The 22,569-nt window shown below is 45.0% G+C and overlaps 1 protein-coding gene across 2 annotated transcripts in view; it reads left to right on the top strand.

The window, feature by feature from the left end:
- FBXW11 (F-box and WD repeat domain containing 11) overlaps positions 1 to 22,569 on the top strand; it is a 56,715-nt gene that overhangs the window by 5,408 nt on the left and 28,738 nt on the right. The window contains exon 2 of one of the 2 annotated variants that reach the window (XM_062502047.1): positions 2,615 to 2,694. The exons of the other annotated variant lie outside the window; for it this stretch is intronic. The gene's annotated coding sequence lies outside the window, so the exon portion shown is untranslated. The remainder of the gene's footprint in view (positions 1 to 2,614; positions 2,695 to 22,569) is intronic. 2 annotated transcript variants of the gene reach the window in all.

Below are 22,569 nucleotides of genomic sequence, written 5' to 3'. Positions count from 1 at the left end.
ACAACAAGACACTGTGTTTCTGTGAGGGCTGCTCCGTGACAAGGAATTTTTTTTTGTTGCAGGGCAGAAAATGAATTGAAGGGAAATGAGAATATTGACTGAGTTTAAATTAATGCTGATGGGTAACAATCCTTTCTTTCCAGTGTTTTCCTTGGGCGACGTCTTCTTCATCCGAATGCCACTGTTTATGTTGTTACATAATGTGATTTCGTGGTTTGATTTTTATGGCATCATCATTCACAGAAAATCCACTTTTTCTTTCTCTGGAAAATCCCTTCCTTCCCCAGTTTATTGATGTATTTATGAGCTCAGTGGTGTGACATCTGACAGCCTACTCCATTCTCCTGTACCACTTCCACACATTTCCCAATGTGAGCAATGCATGACCCAGAGCAGATAATGCAAAAATAACACAATGCCATAGGTGTTTTAACAACGAAAAGCACTGATTCTTTCTGAAAACTTAATTTGCTTCTCATGCAGGCTAAATTAACAATGGGAACGTTTGAAGGCATGTGTTTCTTTGGTGCTTTGTTAATCCACATCCCCGCAGGACTTGCATCCTTGTACTTCCACCCCAGGAAATGAACAGTTTTGTTTGGGATCAAAGAGTAGTTCCCAGCTTCCTGGGCCCATTTGTAGGATGAATACAGATGGAAGTTTGTAAGGTGTAGGTAGGGACCTACTTGCTAGGAACAGGGAGTGATGTGTTTTCTGGGTAAAATGGCAGAAAGCTTTTTGGGTCAACTTCAATCTGTTGGCAACACTACAGAATTCTGGTTTGCTCATTGACTTAAAGGAGAAGAGGACAATCACTATATATATATATATACACACACATAAATATATATATATTTCATTGTTGAAAGTTTGCTCTGAGTTTCATTCCACTGAGGAGTTCTTGAATGTGGAGTTTTGGTACAAAAGCTGTGCCAGTGTGCACTGTTGGCCTTTTTGAGAGGTGTGAGGTTGTATTTCAGCATGGTTTGCATGATGAGGCTGTTTTCAAGTCTTCCAACTTTTGCAGTAAAGCCAGTTTTTTGTTTTCAGACAAAAATGCCTAAACTCTTTGAAAATCTATACTCAGAATTTGCGAAACTTAGTAAGTTGCGGCTTGGACTTTATAGAGAATCTCGTTGGCAGTTCTCTTAGGGCAGGGGAGGACTAGGCAGGGAAACTTGTTACTCAGGCAGTCTCCAGCACACCAGTCCTTCCGGAGACAAAAATCAGACCTGTGCTGTTACACTTGCAAATGATGTTAAGGTTTGGCTTGGTGGAGAACCATTCTCCTTCCAGCACCCTGCTGGCTCTGCAGTGACTTAGCAAATCGTTACATTTATATAATTTGATAGCTGGCTTCTTGCTGAGCTGTATTGTACTCTGAAAATTCTGAGTCATATGTCTTGACGTCCTAGCACTTTCCTTGGCAGCCTTGAAAATCATGGATTGGACATGGTACTGGGCCTGGGGCACAGCTTTGTCCTTGAGACGCTGCCCTGGGGCTGACTGCCTGTGCCAGTGGCTGGCAAACAGGAAAACCCCCACCACGAAGATGCTCCTTTTTTTGGGTGGAGCTGTGGGCAGTCAGGGACAGTCCTGCCCTCTTGGCACGCCTGGGACAGTTTCTCCCCCCTTGTGTGAGCTGCTGGAGCTTGAGACGTGGGGACAGACATGGAGGCTGAGGTTCAGCTCTCTGGAGGGGCTGCAGAGCAGAGAGGGTGAGAGATAGTGGTGATGTTCCTCTGTGGATGTTCTGTTCTCACTGCTGCTAGGGGAAGCTCTGGAAGCCACGGCCCAAAGTTTTTTGAAGCTCTTGCTGGAAGTTACACAGTTTGGTCTCTGTAAGCTGAGCTCTGTTGCACGTGGGGTGTGAGTTTTCTGCAGAAGACCTCATCTTCTCTGAGGTGTCACTGTTCCAGCTGCTTTAAAGTAGTCCCTGTGCTCCTGGCAGGACTGGCTGAGGCCGTTTATTTCCCTGCTTAGCAAGAAGTGACTGCTCCTTGTCCCAGGAGTAGTGTACATTGCCTTACTCTCTTCTGGTTCGAGATTATTTTCCAGAGGCTCAGCAGTACTGTAAATGTACTGAATCCAGTGCTGTTGTTCAGATCAGGAGTGTCTTGACAATTCCATCTTTGTGCTGCAGACATGTAAGGCAAATGAGGTCATTTTGAGCCTGGAAACGGGGAAATAATAGTTGCAGTGAAGTGCTTTAGAGGATGTTTATGGCAGACCAGGAGAACTGCATTGAGCTGTTGTGCAGACCTGTGTTCCTGGAGCAGGCCTGCCAGGTGTGAGCTGGTGGTTGAAGCTTTAGGCCTTGCTTTGTTATTTGCTTTGTAGCTTCTTCTCATCTTCCTTAATCTTAGCAAAGTGAGCTGTACCCCAAAACACTTGTTTGGATGACCCAGGGTAAGGGAAGGAGCAAGTTCTTGTCTGTGAATGCGTTTCTCTGTCTTAGATCCACCAATCCGACGACCCCACTAACGTAGTCGGTCCGGGCTGGGCAGGTGCCTGGGCTGCCTTGTCTCTAACAGCATTAGCAGTAATTGGGATTTCGTTCAAGAAAGAAGTAGATACACCAAGCTGAAGATGATTGGCTGCTCTCTTTTAACAGACAAGTCTGAGAAGGAAAACCCATTCGAATCCCCTTTCATTCTGGATTGGTGGATCTGAAGCCCAGAAACAAAGTTTCAGGTAAGAAGTCACCCTGTACTATATCTTGCTGCTTCTGCTTAGATGAGTTTGTCCGCACATTGAGTCTCTTGCTTGAACTGCTTCCTGTCCCCCCAAGTGTCAGGGCACAGGGAATCAGCTGCTGAGCTCCCAGTCAGACAGGGCATGGCCAGGAAATGCAGCAGCAGTTCTGGAGGGAATTGCCAGTCTGCTGTGGAACACAGGCCTGGGAACATGAGGTGAACTTGTGTGTGTGCAGAACGGGCACGGAGCCATTGGCTGCCACTCCTGCTGCTGGAAGGGGAGAGCAGCCTTGCCAGTGACTGCCTTGGGGTCCCCCTGGAGTTCAGGGAGGTCCCAGCTCTGGGTTCTGTCCTCTGCTGGGCCCATCAGAACTGGAGAGAACTTCTCTGGTTATTCCTAGAACAGTTTCCCGTAGCTTTTCCTGCTAAAATACCATTTGAGATTCTGTTGTGGGCAGCACTTGGATGGGTGTCCCAAACACTTCCTGAGCTGTCAGTGTGAAGCTCTGGCTCCAGCTGCTTTGGGACAAGTGTAGGGCAGGGGTGGCAGGAGTGACAGTGGCTGTAGGGTTTATTTCAGAGTAAGGGAGAGTGATTGTACCTGGAGTCACATTCGTCTGAGATTTGGGATGCCTGCAAAAGGATACAGCAGGTTTCTTTGGGGATGGTGCCTCAGGAAGGCAAGCTGGGTTCCTGGCTGGCAGGAAAGTAAAGCTCTGTAAGTTCACTATCATACTGGTGTGAGTGGGAGAGCTGCAGGTCCCAGTGCCCAGCTTTACTGTAAGTTGGTGCTTTGATGGACTTGGCAGCTTATTTCTGAAGTCACTGTGGAACAGTGTACCTGGATTGCTGTAACAGCAGTGATGCTCAGCCTCTGTGTGTTCTCCTTTGTGGGCAGTTACTGCACTCAGTGGTGAGGCCTCAGTATTTCAGCTCCTGTAGCAGAAACTCCTGTAGGTGCTGTTGATCTCATGCACGGTTTTTGTTCTGCGTTTGTTTTGCTGGTGTGGTATTTTGTGCCAAAGTTATATTTGAATTTAATTGATGAGTACATTTACAATTAATTACTTGTGCAAAAGGTTCTGTTGTTTCCTGGTTTGATTTTTCGAGTAGTTAAGTTTTATTTGGTTAGGGTGGAGAAGTCTTAGTGTGACTCTTTAAAATAAACCAGAGGGAGAATCTAAGGGAAATACTTACTAACCTTAGACTGACACATCTCTTGCATTCTCATCTAGTATCAAATTGAATTTGTTCCACACAGCCATCAGACTGACTTTGGAGTTAAAACTGTAAAATAACATCTTTCTGTGGAATATTTGCTGTTCAGGGTGTGCCTTTTCTAAAATGAGAGAACAGAGAGGCAGAAGTGAACTTGGCATCTTTAGTGATGAAAACTGAAAAGAGGAAATAATTTAAAATACACTGAGCAGGGGAAAAAAAGAGGAAGCATAAATGAGTGGTGCTGCTGATCAAGATCCTCAATGTTGTTTAATATTGCTTAACTTTTGGAAACATCAGCCAGCCCTAGGAAGGCAGCAGTAGAGCTGAGCAGGTTGGAGGCTTTGCTCTTGCCAGTGTTTTGAATTACATTTCAGAAAGTGCAGTGTGAGGCAGCTCTGAGAGCTGTGTCAGTGTTCCTGTGCAGCCCTGCCTGGGAATCCTGGGCTTGTTCCTGGCAGCCCTGGCTCCACAGGCATCAGAACTTGGGAGTGCTCTACCCTGCCTTGGCTGTTGTAGGATTTATTGGTAGCTCTGTGAGGCCTCAGCCTTGAAAACCTCATACTGAAGGGTCTGAGACAGCTTTTAACATGTTAGACAAGTTTCAGCCACGTTTTTCTCTGTGTTTGACTCCCTGCAAGTTTCTCCTGTGTGATTGGCAGTGTTGGGTCTGTGTTCCTCACTCAGGAATTGCCCTGAGCTGCTGGCTGGGGATGAGATAAATCCCTGTTCTGCTGGAAGAGAGCAGGAGAAAGTGTTTTGCTTTAGAAAAGGCCTTTTAGTGTAACACAGGGGATGTTAGTGCAGAAAGGAGCATCACACAGCTGTGGGGGTTGGGGTGTTTGTACACAAAGGAAGCAAGGGCTAATCTAAATGCTGTGGGTTTTGGAAAAATTGAGATTATTTCCGTTAATGTTCAGAGTGACTTACACAAACATTTTAGGATTTTCTTCCCAGTCCTTTGTATCTTCTTGAAAATGAGCTGCTGCATCTCATGAATGTTATCCTGATGAATAAATTATAACGGAGTAAGATGGTTATTCTATTCAAAGAAAGCATTTAATCTTCTCTCCACTGAACCCATATTCCTTTTGTAGCATTGACTGTGTGTAGCAAACACACCTTTGATCTTCAGGAGCAGAGTGGGACAGCGTTATCCATCAGCCTCCTGGGAATTCAGTGTCCTATCTAGAGCATCGCTGTGGTAATGAGGAGAATTTCTCTGATCAATTCTTTTCCCGTGTCTTGCTTTAAATTTCCTGATCCTTCACTTAGTGCTCTCCCCCAAATGCAGGAGCTTTTGTGCGGATCTCGAATGGCTGTTGGAGGCTTGTTCCACTGAGCAGTTTTTATTGTGAATGGCAGTTATTTGCCTAAATTGATTTTCTGAATGTTGCTGTGACTCAGCTGTTGGTTACCTGTTTTTTTTTTAGAATGATGTGATAGCAGTAAAAGAATTTCAAAAATTTTCACAAGTTAAAATAAGTTTCCCACTCTGTGGGTATTTCTTTTTGAAAAATTCACTTTTGCATTTGTAACTCATGGAAGGACAGAAATAAATGCAAAAGTGAACTAGAGCTAAAACAACTTTGTTGACCTGGGAGTCCAGTTCTGCTGAAATTGAGGTAGATGGGCTGAAATGTGCATGTAAACCTCCCTGGAGTGTGGAATTGTGGTGTGGGGATGGTACTCCACCAGCCATCCGAGTCCCAGCGAGATCACACCTGGCCCTGGGAAAGGCAGTGGTGTGGTGGCACCAATTGCAGCATGGGGACATCTCCCTGGGCACAGCCTGGCTGTGCAGGGGCAGCAGGGGTGTCCAGGGTGCTGCTGTTGGTCAGGCAGCCGTGTCTGTGCCCCCAGAGATGAGCAGTGCTGTACAAGGTGCAGGGACTGTCCCCTGCCAGCCTGGCTGTCCCTGCAGCCGTGTCACTGCTCCCTGCATGTTCCACAGTGTTCACACAGACCCTTGGATGTTCTGTCCCACCTGTGCACACTCATTCCCAGCCCAGGGCTGCAGCACTGCTCTGCCTGGCTCTGTTTGGGAAAAGCACCAGGTAAGATCTGGAGGAAATCCCAGCCTGCAGACTGGGCGGGTGTTGGAGTTGGCTGCTGTCCCTGCCAGAGTAAAACAGTACTGAAAGCCTTGGAACAGTGTTACTGCTCGTATTTTTTATGTCTTCGTGTGGTTAATGCTGATTTTTGAGGAGATCTGAGCTTGCCATGAAGTTGCAGGTGGGAGCATAAGGCTTTGCCAGACTGTCAGACTGCCCTCACATCTGAGCTGGCTTTTCAGAGCACCCCTTGGGCTGCATTAAACAGAGCCCCCAGCCATGGACAGGGGTTTAGGTAGCACCACTTACCAATCAAATTATCAATATTAAGTGTTGATGGAAATAAAGAAATACCAATTGTGTTGGTCCAGGCCTAAATTGGGAAATCACAAGTACTGAGTAGCATGCTAGTTTCTTATAGCTAAAAATCTGAAAAAAAATCACAGCGAAGGTTGACATTATTTGGTTGTATCTTTTTTGCATTATTTTTGCCTTAAGACCAGAATTTCCCAAGCTGTAAATACACCAATGAATTTGGATTCCCTAAAGTATCTAGTATAAATAAAGTGAATGCAGTGAAAAATTCCGAGGTTATAGTTTTAATATTTTATAAAAACTTGCAGCTTAAGTCTGGGTTATGTAAATGCTGTCATTCTTGATTATGACACCGCAATATTGCCATGCCTGGGTTGCAAAGGTGTTCTAATTCTATCAGGAATACAGGCTATAGGCATTTCTTGAGCAATTTACAGGCCTTAGAGGATAAACGAGTGAGGTTTTTTTAAGGGATGCAAAAGTATGAGAATTTCAGTATCAGATGCAGTGAGAGAAATGATTTCTGGGCATTTTGCACTGTTTTAACCAGGCTGTGCTGTAACCTGGGAGAATTCCAGAGTGAAGGAAATCTTTGGATAGTTCAGGGCCTGAGAGGGTGTTTTTTATACCTCCATCCCAAAAACGCCTGGCAACAAAATTGGTTCATTGGATGCACACTACTGTGTGCTTTGCTGTTAATATGAGACGTTCTTTAACATTTGAATCTTAAAGACATTGAAGCATCTTCCCTTTTTACTGAGGATTTACAGGTTTCACTGGGAATGCAGCATTTTGTATAGGCTGCTTAAATTTCAGATTTAAGCTCGAAACATAAAGCTTGAAATGTAATTCCTGGGGCTAGACCACCAAAGCAGTTCTTTGTGTATGGAATTAACATCAGTCATCTAATAATAAAATCAGAGTGGGAATCTTTGCAAGCACAGAGCCCTGAAGAGATGAGAATGAGGGTTTGTGTCTGTTCCCTCTTGCCCTGGAGCTCAAAGCCCCTCTGAGCTCTGCAGACAGGACCTGCAGCTGGTGCACAGCCTCACTAGGAGAGGCACTTAAAGCTCTGCCTTGCTAATTACCTTATTCCTTAAAATCTCAGTTTCAGTTGGCCTTACCTCAACCTGTGCACTTCTGTTCTCTGTGTTCTCATTTAATTCTGTGCCCGTTGGCCACTGGTGCTTTTCCCTGGCCAGACTTTATTAAATTGTGCTGCACCTCCCTGGGCTCCTGGCAAAAGAAAGGCCAGTGCAAAGTGGAGCCTTTGGAGCATTGTTAAGCTTTTCTTCATGACAGGGTCAAGCATTAACATGTCAGGGAAGCACACAAATATTTGCACGTTCCTGTTTGGGTGTGAAGTAGGACACAATATTGAATTTGTGGCATTGTGCAACAGCAGTGCTGTAGCTGAGTGTCCAGGGAGCTTTTGTGAAACCTTTCAAGCAGGGTTTCATAATGCTATGAAAAGGTTTTTGTTTGCCTTTACCTTGGCATGGAATTGGCCTCGTGTCTAATGTGTTTTGAATTAAATTTTTAAAAATGTTCTCAAGTTATCATTTTTTCTCTTAAGCACTTCAAATTTAGTTTATTTAGCTAGCGTAGTTCCTAAAACCCCCACATAATAACCTCGAAACCAGTGTTTTTTAGCTTATAATTTGTGGACACATACAGGTGAAGGTTCATTGTTATAGTCAGCTTTGTAGACCTGATCTGAACCTCTCAGGAGAGGAGTTTGCTGTTCAGTTTGCTGGTTTTTTTTTGGTTGTGTTTTTTTTTTTTTTTTTTTTTTTTTTTTTTTTTTTTTTTTTTTTTACCAGGCCTGTATGTTTAAAAGTGCTTTTGGGCACTAATCAACTCCTGCAGCAATTTTGCTGGTTCAATGTTGCAGGACCACCATGAAGATACTGTCTTAAATAGGAGCAAAGAACGAAACAGATTGGAAAGGGAGTTTCTTTAATTATACACCCTCTCATTTTGAAAAAACAAACCTATAAAAAGTGTGTACCTTCAATAAGTGGGTTTTAACACTACATCCCATCATTTCTGAAAATATGAAAACCTCTTTCTTTTTTTGTTGGGTGTCTCATTGAAGTTAAGGTAGTTTTCCTGTTGTCACTGTTTGACTGTCTTAGAAGTGTCCTGGGAATTAAATTTCCAGTGTTAGTGTGAGGACATGTCAAAGCTAAGTACTGCAAAGTAATTACAGGTATACTGGAGTAATTATTTTATAGCTAATTCCTCTTTTTCTAAACATGAAATAAACTTTTAAAACTAAGTAATTGAAAGCTGTGGGTTTGTTTTGCTGTTAGCAAGAGAATAATAGAATAAAACATAAATATGACTATTTTTACCCCTATCCATAGGAGATATGCTCCCTCTTGCCATGCCAAGTGCCCAGCACAGGACATCCCTGTGGAATCAGCACCTTCCTGCTGGATAAGAGGGGCAGTTCCAATGTGTTTTGGTGCTGCTAGGGACATTCTTGTGCTGGCTTTGCTGTAATTTCTCTCCTTAGCAGGGAGATAAAAAGATTAATCTTTTGTTTTATTCATAAGATATGAAACCAAAAAAAAAAAAAAAAGAGGTTTTAACCCTTCAGGTGCTCTGGGCTCTCTCCCCCTCTTTGATCCTGGGGCAAGCTGCTTTCCATGAGGCTTCACCTCCAGTTATTCCACTTCCAGCTTTGACCTGTGTGGGACTTTTCTTTTAAAGTTTTGGTGTTTGTTGTAACCAAATGGGAAGCCTGTGTGGAAAATAGTGAAAGCTCAGTCTGTGCCAGATATTGGAGCTGGGTTTGTGCCCTGCTTGATGCTGAGGAATGAAATCCTTTTCCCTGACTTTATCAGGTGTATGTAATGCTCTGTCCTTAAAAGGAACTGAGAAGTAATGTTGGGGGGGCTACAAAAGTTTTGGGGAGTTCACATTAAATTTATTCAGCTTCAGAAAAGAAACAAAAGGGATATCCAAACTTTTCCCAGCTTTTTGGGTCAGCAGTGGGGAATTTGGTATTTAAGCTCAGTGGCAGGATGAGCCGTAAATGTAGGGGATAATTTGTCTTTAAGATATCTTCAACTATAATCCCAGCATTTTCCCCCAGTTCTTTAGGATTGCTTGACTAAGCAGAACTTGGTCATGCAAACTGAACTTAGCTAAGTGTGGTTCCTCTCTAAAATGTGCTCCCGTTGTCAGGTTGTGTGTCCCAGTGCAGAATAAAGAGCCACAGTTTGTTTGAGACACTGAGGAGTACCAAACCTTAATTCCCAAAGCTCCTCCAGCTGGCTTCTAAAGCCTTGCCACCCCAATGGCACCTCCTGTCCCCAGGGGGACTGTGCAGGGCACAGCTGGGCAGGGATTTGGGTGAGGCCTCTGCCCCAGAAGCTCTGCTGTGAATTAAAACTCTCCTGCTGCTGGCAGTCAGCTAAAACCTTCAGCTGGGCACTAAAGCCGCGAGGTTACAGAGGGGGAAAAGGAGCTCAGGCCAGAGGGATGGCTTGTCCTGGGTATTCCAGGGGGATGGCTCGTCCTGGGCAGGGCAAAAAGGGATGGCTTGTCTTTGATTTCTGCCCTAGTCTCCAGTGGTTGTTTTGCCCTTGGCCCTAACTGTGATCAATGTAGAAATAACACAGATAAGTACCCACGTTAACATACTAATGAGTTGCCTGCCTTGAGTGATTTGTTGTGGCATCTAACTGCTTCTTCTCTTCCTTCCTTTTTGTCACCCTGCAGTGTTCTGTGCCAAGGTCTTTGTGGCTAGGCTGCTCCAACCTGGTAGAGAGCATGTGCGCACTGAGATGCCTGCAGAGCATGCCCAGTGTCAGATGTCTCCAGGTGCCTTTCTTCTTTCTTGTTGTAAATGTTATGCTGTTGAACTTGTGTTAAACTCTCAGGACTCTGTTTAATCAAATTGTTAAGTCTGCTAAATGTTTTTTTGTGCATCCTTTTCTGAAATCTTCTACTTAACTGCATTGTAGGAGTGACTCTTTAAGGGCTGTGTGTGCAGCAGGGCTGGGGAGATGAGCTGTTGTGTTTTATTGCCTGTTTTACTCCACTTGTGATATCAGTAGCATAGTTCTGCATGTTGCCTGCTACCTTTTGCTTTCTCGTTTTACTTAAAAGTAACATAATGAGCTTTGCCATTTCTCTTAAATTGCAATGAACTGACCAGCCCTGTGATATTTGTGTGATTTAACTTAGCAAGGATAAGCTTTTTGTTTACTCCTAAGCGTGGTCCTGGGTGTAGCCTTAGCTTAGCCTTTGCACGTGTTTGAATGCAGAATAGTGAGCATGGAGTCCTGGGATCTTTGGGTTGCCCTGTTAATTCAGTTTTTTAACTTTTAAGAAGTGAAGAACAAGGGATGGGAGGGGTGGGGGTTGGTCTGCATAGAAAACCACTAAATCCTAAGTTCTCTGTTGTTTTTCTTCTAGTAAGCTGCATAATTTATAGGTGGGAAATTGCTGCTTCATTGGTTTGGGAGGGATTGAAAATGATAAAAAGGGACCAGTTAACAATTTTGAACTCCCAGGGTATTTACTTTGGAAGGAAATTGCTGAACACATGTAGTAACTGTGTGGCACTTCTCAGAGTGTTTCTGAATGTGACATTTTTTAGCAGAACACCAGGATTATTTAACATTATTCTGTTTGGTGATACAAGAGCATTATTCGGTGGTTCAGTCTTTCATGTGTATAAAATGAGTACTTGAAAAAATTGCTTTTTGTGAGTGAAAATGAACAGTTGAGTTTTGTGTGTCACTCCATTTGAGGTCAGCCACTGAAGGACATCAGTGTCTTACCTTAGAGAGTAACCAGTTATTTCAAAACCTCTCACCTGCAAAATGTGGCCACTTGAAATTCAGCAAATCTGAATTTCAGAACCAGAAATTCCTTCAAAATTTTTGTTAAAATACAAATTTTTTTTCCATTTGAATGGTTTATGTTTCCAATTTTGAAATATTATTCAAAGTAAGGACAAAAATTCATGTCCGAGACAAACTAAGAGGTAGATAATTCAGTTTTAAGTAATAAACAGTGTCATGGCCAAATAATGCTTATAGACGAGTGCCTACAGTCATGCCAGGGCAGAGTCCCAGAGGTTTGATGTCTTTCTTGGCAATATTTGCAAGCTACTTCTAATTCTGACAGGGTGGGATTGCTGGGGTGTCTGCAGGGCCAGGGGTTGGACTTTGATGATCCTTGTGGTCCCTTCCAGCTCAGGATGTTCCATGGTTCAATGAAATACCATGCCAAAATAAAGGCTTTTTGCTTTTTATTAAGGTTTGATTGTTTTTGTAGAGCTGCAACCAGTGGAGGCTTTGAGACCTTTGGAAGTGTCTGTGAAGGATTATTTAAAAAAAAAAAAGTTCTCCTTTTGGGTGTGTGACTCAGTAATGCCTGAAGGGGAACTTGGAAGCAAAAGTGGCGCCAGCTGCTTTCCCCATTTATTATTTTTGGCACTGTGACTTGCCCTTGGTTGTTTCCTGAGCTCTAAGTCCACATAGAAATCAGGTGGGGCACAGGTAGCAGGAGCTCCTGGTTCTGTAGCACACATTCATTTAGGGTGAAATGATTAATAGGAGGTGCTGGAAGGGAGATACAGCAGCTCTTGATTCACAGAAGTGTCCTGGGACTGTGTCTGTTGTGTGTGGTATGTGTAACCAGTGAGCAGGACAGAGAAGGGCAGGAACATCTTCACTCTTAGAGAATAGAATCTCTTCAGGAACAGATGACTCAGTCCTGGGGCTTTTTCAAACCTTTATGCTCCAGAAGTCACCTGCCATCCACCTAAAGGAAGAAAGCAGGGGTTGGGCTTGCTCTGCTTTCCTGTGGTGTTGTTCACCATCATCAAACCTAACAAGGCTGTTACAAATCAAGCTGTAGCATTTCAGCAAATCCCTTCTGCCCATGAACTGGGAGAGGTGTTCCAGTTCTCAGTCTGGGTGTGTATTCTGGGCTTTTCCTCGTGCAGTAAAATACCTTCAGTGTGCCTGCAGTTTGCTGGAGAAATACTTGCTTTCTGCATTTTGTGATCTGTTAGTGAATGCAGAAGAGAAACAGGTAATTTATTAAAGTATTTATTCCTATTTGTGGTACTTGAGGTTTGCTCTCATCTACTCTGGCTTTTGGTTTAATTGATACTATTAGGAAATAAAGTCCCTGACTTTTAACACTTGTTTCTGTTGCATGGTGAAGTACATATTAAGTTCCAGTTCATAATACTTGAAACTGCTACAAGGCCTTAGTTTTAACTGCTTCATTACCTTTAATGATGTTTGTTTACAGGAACAGACTGGTGTCCAATAGCTCCTGTTTTCATTTGCTTTGATATGGATTTCTCTGCAAGATTAAAACCACAACCCTTGTTTAGGTCTTTAGAGAAACTGGTTCTGTTAGCAGGTGTGTGATGCAACCCTGCCCCTTCCATGGCTCCATCCTGGGAGCACAGCAGGGTTCTGAGTGTGTTTTGTGGTGCTGATTTGGGAAGTGGCTCCAGCAGGGCTGCCAGGCAGGGCTCTGGGCTCTGAGTAAACATCTCTAGTGTGAAGGCAGAGCAGTGATAATGTGCACTGCTCATTAGGCAGTGCAAGATAAGAGCCCAGGCATCACTTTGAATTATTGTGTAATGTAGGAGGTGATGAAATAAGTCTTGGGAAATGAATTATTAGAGAGATATAATGAAATTAACCCAGTAACCAAATAATGCCCCACCAGGTTTCTTCACTGTCTGCAGTTCCACTTTTCTTCCACTTCTATTTTTTAAAAAATGAACTTAGCTCTCTTCTAAAACTCTGCTTAGGTTTTGCAGTGCTTATTTACAGCCTCCCAAAGGTCTTTGGAGTTCTTAGAAAAGGTTCTTTTCTATACCTTTCCATGTATTCTTGAAGTTTTCAGCTTTATTGCAGGTAGTGCCCTGCTCCTCTTTCCCCCTGTGTTCACACATGGGCTGTGTGGCCTGGAAGCTTTCACAGACTCATTCCCTTCAGGAACAAGAAATGTCTCACTTGCCCAGCTGCCATGGGAGCGGAGATGTCAGCTCCTTCCTCCACAGGTCTTAACATTCCTGCAGTGGCTTTTGCAGACATGAGTCCCCTTGGTTCTGCCTAGGGATGTCCAGCTCCATAGGCATTCCCGGATCTGCATTTTCCTTTTCATGGAGTCCTCATCCCGGAGGTGGCACTCAGTGCTCTGGGCTGGGTGTCTTAACATAGATTTCCCTTCTTTTAGTTTAAACACAGAAGCTTCCAGAAGGAAGTTTATCTTTCTATTTATTGATGTTGCAATTTAGCATTAACTTGCTTAATCTTTTGTTTGTTTTTTTTAACTAATTTTGAGCTTCTGTTGATAATTTCTATTCTGATACCAGAGTCAAGCACAACAACAGAAAGTGTAGTTGGAAAAACTTATAGTTGAAAGCAAAAAATTGAACATGGAAACTTCTTCATCCTCTTTTCCCAGTGTGAATTCAGGCACAGATATGATGCAGTTTTCTTAAAATGACAGTGAGTGCCAGAGATGGGCTCTGCTCAGACCTTCTCCTCCAGAGCATGAAATCACAAATGGGAAATGATGAGTGGCCTGTCTCTCTGGAGCCTGCATCCCTTTGGAAATGTTATTCTCTGCAGCTGTTGAAATGAGTTGTCATAACCAGAAAACTGCTTTGCTGCTTCTGTTAGGTCTGAAGTCATTTACAAATACCTCTTTGACATATTTTCTGGTATTTTGCCTCAAAACAGTGGAACTGTTACCATTTCTTTTTGGAAACAATCCAGCAGATCCATTTAAAAGAAATACATACTTGATTCCTTTTGTTTAAAGGAACAGAATGTTCTCTCCAAAATGTGAAATATTTGTGCTTGTCCCTGTGTTCAAGCAGACTTTTCAGTGGCACAGAGCTTTCAAGCCAAGGCCAGCAGGGTAGAAACAATTAAAGCTACCCGTGGTGGGTCTGGGGGCAGGGCATGGCCTGGATTCCCCAGTCCCTAATTTTGAGGTAAAAATGCCCAGTTTTCTCTCTGGTAATCAGCACTGGTGCTTTCCAGTGTTGTTCCTTCTGGCTGGAGTCTCCTCTCAGTGTAAAGTAACACCACTTTGGGGTTTGTTTTCAGCAGTTTCTTGTAATAACTTTTTTTTTTTTTTTTTTAGTTCTCAGTGTGGGTGTTACAGATTTTGAGGACTGATCTGACAGCTCAGTTTGGTGGCAGTTGCACAGACTGCAGGTATTTTGCAAAGGGTAACATTTTATTCCCCCTGTGCTTCAGTGCTTGGCCATCCTGGTTGTCTCCACCGTATCCCAGCCTCTTTCCTTTGGAGTACCTGAAATGGGATGAGCACTCTAGAATCACTCTGGGCATCTCTTCCAGTCCCAGCAACTTCTTGTGTGCTTCTGGTGGTGTGGCCAGCCATGGCTTGGAGCTGGATCCAGACACCTCTCCCAGGAGGGTGGGGAAATGGGAAATGCAGGGATTACTTTTTCCAGGCATGATTTATTATCCAAAGGGAAGGGTTCTGATAAGCACTTCCGTGTTCTTTGTGTTTCTGAGTGCTTTGGACTTTATGACTTCAGTTTTTAACTGAGCCTGTTCATTCTTAGGGGCAGGAAGGGTCCACCTCTGTCTTTGGGTCAGTTCCTAGTCTTTTTTGGAAGTGGAAGTGAGTGGTTACTCACTGGAGTAAATCCCAGAACTGAGCGCTGAGCCAGAGCTCTCTGGTCTTTGCTTTCCTCATCTGAGGAGTAAAAATGTGTGAGAACCAGCAAAATGGAATGAATATCTGTGAGTTGTGGTTCCTGATTTGCCTGGGACATGACATATACCTGTCACTTGGAGCTGGCTGTGGCTCCTGCTGAGGATTCCAGCTGTATTCCAGCTGTGGTGAGGATTCCAGCTGTATTCCAGCTGTGGTGAGGATTCCAGCTGTATTCCAGCTGTGGTGAGGATTCCAGCTGTATTCCAGCTGTGGTGAGGATTCCAGCTGTATTCCAGCTGTATTCCCTGTGGTGAGAAGGGGGTGAGGATTCCACCTGTATTCTCTGTAGGAAGCAGAAGGAGGTGAGGATTCCAGCTGTATTCCCTGTGGTCAGCAGAAGGGGGTGAGGATTCCAGCTGTATTCCCTGTGGTCAGCAGAAGGGGGTGAGGATTCCAGCTGTATTCCCTGTGGTCAGCAGAAGGGGGTGAGGATTCCAGCGGTATTCCCTGTGGTCAGCAGAAGGGGGTGAGGATTCCAGCGGTATTCCCTGTGGTCAGCAGAAGGGGGTGAGGATTCTAGCTGTATTCCCTGTGGTCAGCAGAAGGGGGTGAGGATTCCAGCTGTATTCCCTGTGGTCAGCAGAAGGGGGTGAGGATTCCAGCTGTATTCCCTGTGGTCAGCAGAAGGGGGTGAGGATTCCAGCTGTATTCCCTGTGGTCAGCAGAAGGGGGTGAGGATTCCAGCTGTATTCCCTGTGGTCAGTAGAAGGGGGTGAGGATTCCAGCTGTATTCCCTGTGGTCAGTAGAAGGGGGTGAGGATTCCAGCTGTATTCCCTGTGGGGAGCAGCCAGTGAAACCACGTGGCAAGTTGGGGTCACCTGTGGTGGCCTCCCCTGGCTGGCACCACTTGGGTGTGCCAAGCACTGACCTTTCTGCTTGTGGGGAAAATATAACAACCTGATACACACGAGTGCTTTTTTGGGACTTTGTTGTTTTCAGTGGTTTTTGGAGAGCACTAAAGGTCGCACCCTTCATCCCCAGGCTGCCAAGTGTCCTTGAACAGAAGAGTGACCCCTTTCAGGGGTGTTCTGTACTCCTCTTGGTGTATAGTTCTCTCATCGTGGTCTTCTCTCCAGAAGTTGGCAATATTCAGAAATCAGTAATTAACTTAAGCACTGATCTTTATGAGCCAGATGAGGCAGAAGTGGTGACATGAATCGCACTGAGATGTGTCACTAAGCTGCTGCTGCTGCAGGAGGGACTTCTGAGCACAGCAAAAAGTTGTGACAGTTTAGAGATCCAGTCCTTGCTTCTTTGACTGACTTGCTGGCTGCCTGCTGTTCCATTCAGAGATCCCAGCCTGTACTCTCCACTCCACTCTGGCAGGATATGTCCCAGTGCAGCAGGTTCTCCATGGAGAATTCATGGATCACAAGGCATTGGACCTTGCCTGGACTAATCCAGTGCCTGTTGCTCAGAGCTGCAGGAGTGGGTGCAATGTCACACATGAACTGGGTCCCTCAGAAAGAGCAGCACAGTCCCACTAAGCCTCAGAGATTTCACACGTGGTGGGCAGGAGCTGTTGTTGCTGATGGCTCTGCAGAAGGGATGCTGTTAGCCACAGCCTCGTGGTGATGCTTTGTCAGCCTCCTGTTGAAGAGAGGATTTTTTTCTCTCTCTGATCCTGTTACGGTGGAAAGAAATGTGTTAGGAAACGTGCCTTGCTCCCTGGCTGCCTTCTGGCAGTGCCATGCTTGTGCTGGGTGGGATGGGGGAGGGAAATCTGCCCGAGGAGAGGAGGAGATGCAAGGCAATCTGTTCTGGGTGTGTGACAGTCCTCTTCCTTGCAGGTGTTGTCTCTTTCCCACAGAGGAATTTTCTAGGAAACAGAAATATATAATCAGATATTTCCCACCGGGGTTGAAACTACATTTGTGCAGTGTCTTTGCACTGCAGACTGCTCATCAGACCCCCTGGCAGGAGGGTGGGATCCTTGCTCAGGGGAATTCAGCAGCTCTGTGGGTGCCAGTGTGGATGGTTTTGTTGATACTGGTGGTGCCACTCTGAGTCACCATCAGAAGGATACTTACCCTTCCCATGTGACAGACTCCTGGTGCTTAGCAGGCTGCCCATTCCCAGCTTTCCCTAAACCCCTGTGATTTGCATCTCATGGGTTGCCTTGTGGGCCTTCAAGACTGACATTTAAGTCTTCCCCTAGGTGGAGACACAACCAGGTGCTGATTGGTTTCTTGTGATCCTTTGAAATGCTGGGAGAATCCAAGTGCACCAAGGGAGGCATCACAGTCAAGGGTAGCATAGCTGGCTACAGACACAGCAGGGATTGAGCAAATTGTGCCAGTCCCCATCTGGCAGGGCTGGAGGAAGTGCTACAGCACAGAAAGAACGAACTATAAATGGAACTTTTTACTCCTCTGGGTAATACTTCTGTGGCAAAATAGTCCCGTTGGCAAAGCCTCACTGTGGAAAGGCTTGGCTTTGTGTGCAGGAGGTCTCCCACTGCTCCCAAGTGGGTTTGGGATTCCTGGGAAGTTTGAGGTGACTGATACCTGTGTTGTGCTGCTATATGTATGAAACTCTATTTCAGCCTTGCTGACTCCAGAGTTACCCTTCCCAAAGCCCCTTCAGGCTGTGGGGTCAGGCCCCAGGAAGCAGGGCTGGGACTCTGGGGCTGTCCCTGTGTTCAGAAGGGAGGGCCAGCAGGGCTCCCTCCCTCAGTGCCATCCTGCCCTGGGATGGAGGCTGCTGCTGGCACTGCCACAGGCACAGCACCAGGGTGGGGTGCACAGGGTGGCAGCTGGTCCTGGCTTTGGTCTGCCCTGTGCCACAGCTCTGCCACCTTCCTCTCACACGGGAAGCTGTGCTGTGACATCAGGCACTGGTGTGCTGTGGATTGAAAATAATCTTCCAAAGCCAGGAAGCTGAGATGTGGGGCAGCTGTTCCTGCTGTTCTCAAATCCTGTTCTCTAGAGTCTTACAGTGAGGTGCTTTTGTATTCATCAACTGCATCTTGAAGTTGTCGAGGGAGAAGTGGTGCTGACCTTCCAGGTCAGGAACATTTACCATCCATTATATAAATCATGTGAAATCTAAATTATGCAATTGCACATGGCTTTGAATAGCCAGATAAAATCAGCACTCGAGTACTGAGTGTCTGCCTAACCCCAGGCAAAGCTGGGTGGATATTAAAAAAAATTACGTGAGTATTTTTTTACATCTTGTATTACTGAAGGCTTTTTCCTCTAGCTGCAGCCTTTGTGGAGATAAGATTTTCTCCAGGTTCTGGATTGCTTGGATATCAGCAGTTCCAAAGCCACACTGAACTTGTGCATAAACAAAAGCTTGTGTTTCTGACAATTAGTGAGTGATTAGAATTTCCTGAGGAGTTGTGAAGATTGATACACTTTCATGAGCTGCCAAGTCTGGAATGCACTGCCATGCATCTCCGGAGGAAACAACTGAACTTCAAACAGGACAGGATTCCTCCCTGGAGTAGCTCACGGGTTCTAGGCTGCAGTTTTACTGAATTTTCAATGGGGGCTGCTTTTTCTGTATTACTTTTGCATGCAAATGCCTTGTTTTGCAAAAGATGAATAATTGAGGGTAGCTGCAGGTTTAGTATTTCAGACTGTTCAGTAGCTTTGAGTAACCTTTGTATAGTTTTTACTGTACAAATTTGTATAGAAGCCTGTTCAAAACCTGCTTTAAAACCTGCAGTGTCTAAGGCCCCTGAATGTCCCCTCCCTGTCCCAGCTTTTCAGACTCGTTGTGCTGAGGGTTGTGCTTTGGGCTGGCAATTTGAGGTAACTCCCTTTGGTTTGATGTGGAAGCAGCAGGAGAGATCTGAACCTAAATTCCCTCTGGGAAAGCAGAAATAACCTTTGAAGTATTTTAACTTTGCACCAGGCAGCCAAGTTGCAAAAGTGTAGTTAATCTTAACAGAGGCTAATTTATTTTTTATGAATTTGAGCTGATCTAATTACTAGCTTAGCCTGAAGTTTGCTTCCCAGATGTTACTTATCCTACCTTTAATCTGGAATGCTGTTAACATTTATTAATTATGTGGGGCGGAGTGCTGTCTTCTGCCTTGTTTCCCCATGAATGTGGTGCAGAGAAAAAACCTTCAACTTTTGGAGCTTTGGGAATTTGATTTTGCCTTGCCTGGGTCTGGGGGTGCCCCCACAGCCCCTGGGGTTTTGGGAAGGATGCTCCATGGGAATGGCAGAACCTGTAGGAGGGGATGGGGCAGGTTCTGGGCTGTGGAGCAGGGATGCATCATCTGCCTCTGGAGTGCCTTGGCTGCTCCTGGAGCCCTGGAATTCAGCTGCTGTTCTGTGCTAATCTGAGCAGTCAGCACTGAAATGCAACTTTAAATAGTTTGTTTTCCTTTTACAAGTCCTATAAAGGATGAGATGAGTGGATCTGAAGAGGTCTCTGCATCTGCTCTAAGAGGAAGAAAAGCGATCAGAATCTCGAGCCACTATTTTCCCTTCAGGTTTTCTTTTTTGGATGCTTTTTTAATACAGGAATTAAGAGCTAAAGGGGCTCTTTACTAGACGTTGAGACAGTTTCTTAGGTACTAAATATGACTTTTCTTTATAACAAAAAAAAAAAAAATCCCAAAATCTTGACATACCTAATCCTCCTAACAAAATCCAGTTATTGAGAGTAAATTTTGATAGTTAGAGGTGCAGATGTTCTGAACAAGTGTGTAACTTGGTGTAGTCAAAGCTTTAAAAACTTCTGCTCTGCTTTGCCTTCAGAACTTTCAGTGAGTTCACTGTGTAAGTAACATGGTTTGAAGTTTGCCCTGAGTCTTAAAAGTACAGAGGAAAAACTGTTCTGCTTTGGGATGGATTAAGATTAAAAGTGCAGATAATCTCTGCCTAAATGAGTTTATGTGGAAAACAGATGAACCATTAGTGCAAAGCTACTGCTAATAATTGTAGCTAAGAATTTGTGCTGACTTATCTTAATTAAAAAAAAATAAATTGAAAAAGCAAACCACTACCTTGCTCTGACATCTGTGCACCTACAACCAGTTTATCAGGGCCATGTTTCTGGTTTAAATAATTTACTGTATTGAGGTCCTGCTGCTCTGCCAGGAGTGTGGGTTGGGATTCTCTCCTGGTTTGAAAGACAGGTGTTTGCCAAGGAAAGCAGAAGCTTCCCCTTGGACTGGAAAAAAAAAATGTGATTCTTCCGATTATTATAATTTTGGAATTAAGAGAGCTCTCAGGCAAAGATATGGGGGTAGGAATAACAGTTCTTTACTAGTAGTATATCTAACAAGACAAACAAGAACAACAGCTATGAAATTACCCACAAACAGAACAGTAACTCAGTCCCAGTGTTTTTTGGCTGCAGGCACCTTTTCCCTGAGCTGCAGTTCCCGGTGCTGGGGGCGGGCAGGTCCCGCAGAGCTGCAGGAGGGCTGGGGGTGATGGCAGAGCTGTCCCAGGGGGAGAGAGAGAGAGATGGAGAGAGAGCCCTCCGCTCACGGTGTGGGTCCTGGTGCTCAGCAGAGTGCTGGATGGTGGCAGGTTACAGTGAGAAGGCAGCAGGGCAGGGTCCGATGATGGTTTCCCGACGCTGGGATGGCAGAGATGGAGGAGAGGCAGCGATCGTCCTTCTCGTCCGAACTCCGCGGGGGAAATGGGCTGAGCCAGAGCCTTCCGCTTCCTCTTCTGGATGTTTGAATCTCGCGGGGTTCCCTCTTCCCTCCCCTCCCGTCCCCTCCCCCTTGTCACCAGGGCCCAGTCAACAGGTATCTTAGCATGGCAATGGGGAAAATTCCACAGAGGGAAAAAAAAAGGAGAGAACTAACCCTCAACAGATTCCTGCACACATCTGTCAGGGAAGGCTGAGTGACTGGACAGTGAGAGGCATGAGCTGAGACACCTGGAAAGCTGAAAGTGGAATTAAAGCTCCTGTTGTGGTGGGAAAATGAATCCAGTTTTCATCTGGGTGAGGCTTTGCAGGGAGCTTTGCTGGCTGCTCTTGCACAAGCTGGGAGATTATTGTTGTTGTTATTAATTATTATTATTACTATTTTGAGTGAAAATGTCCCCGTGGCAGCACAAGCTGGGCCTGTGGGCACCTCGAGACAGCCCCCAGTCCTGGCCTGGCTGCAGTGCCAGCTGCTTTTGCCATTCCTGCTGCTCCTGCATCCCTGGGGCTCTGGCTGGACATCCCTGGGACAGGCAGAGGCTGCTCTGTGTGTTTGGGCTCTGGGTTTCCATTCAGCTTTGCACAATGTGCCAGTTTTGCTTTTGGTGCTGGAGTGGTGCAGGGATGAGTCATCAAATTGCTACAATTACACAATTCCCTGCTCGTTGTCCTTGTAAATACAGTGTTTTTATAGGGTGGATACTGGCAGGTTTGGGCTACTGACTCTTTGCTCCAGACACTAAATGAGAATTTGAGGTGTCTCTGACAGTTGTGTTGTTAATGTGATCCTACAGTACCTGTTGAGGTAAGGCTGCCCTTAAGAACTAACCAGTTACTGCATATTTAAAACCCAACAAAATCAAACCAAGCCCCCACTCCATGTCTCTTGGGATTGCAGTAATTACATTGTTTTTCTGGTGACATCAGCTTGCTGTGTGGAAATGGAGGCATGGTGCAAACAGCTCTGAACTTGGAAAGAAGTGCAATTGTTTTGTTTTTTATGACAACCTAAATTGAACTAACAGTCAGTCAGTGAATATTTTTGATGCAAATCTTTCTGAGAAGGTGCAGTACATTATTTCAGAAGTTTCAAAGCCCCAGAGTGATGTTGCTGTGAGGGTTCTCCATCAGTTGTGGTCCTTCACAGGCTGGGGTAAGGATGAAATTGCTGCCCTGGCTGCACTTGGGGCACACAGCTGCCTGGTAAAAGGATATGCCATCACCAAAGGCTCACTGGTACAGCTGGAGTCCTGGCTTAGGACTGGAACTGAATCAGAAAAGCAGTCCTGAGCTACTGAGCATTTTCATGTGTAATTTCAGTTTGAAAACAAGTAACGTGGTGTGGCTCTGGGCACTGCCCACACTGAGCTGACTTCTGAGGGCCACCAGGGTGATCAGAGGGATGGAGCACTTATCCCATGAGCAAAGGAGAAGGGAAGGCTCCAGCGAGATCTACTTCTGCCCTTCCAGGAGCTGAAGGGAGAACTGGCAAAAAATATGGAGAGGGATTAATTATGGGATTTTATTACTTCCATGTGAAGTCAGACATAGTGAATACTCAGAGATACACAGTTTTATGTGTATATATACACACAAGATCAGTTAATTTGTAATGACTTTAAGGTGAGGATTGGTATTCTCAAAACAAAGTTAAAATAGTGGTTAGTAATAATTGCCAGTCATCAAAGCATGGTGATTAAGCAGAGTGATCTGCTTAGTGACTGCTTGTAGTCTTTGGAACCTGCAGATACAATTCCTCTGGAACATTTAGGTGAGGAATGGCTTGGGATTTTCCTTCTCTGAGCAGAGACAAGAGCAAGCAATTCTAGTTTTGGGCAATTCTCCTGCAAAACAAACCCTTGCAAGGTGTCAAACTGGGGTATGGAAGAGCATCAGGTATCTTTTGAAA

The sequence above is a fragment of the Cinclus cinclus genome, chromosome 14 (assembly GCF_963662255.1).
Source record: "Cinclus cinclus chromosome 14, bCinCin1.1, whole genome shotgun sequence".
In the NCBI taxonomy this organism is placed as follows: domain Eukaryota; kingdom Metazoa; phylum Chordata; class Aves; order Passeriformes; family Cinclidae; genus Cinclus; species Cinclus cinclus.
The sequence above is the reverse complement of the archived record's forward strand: the minus strand, read 5'-3'. Positions and strand labels throughout refer to the sequence as shown.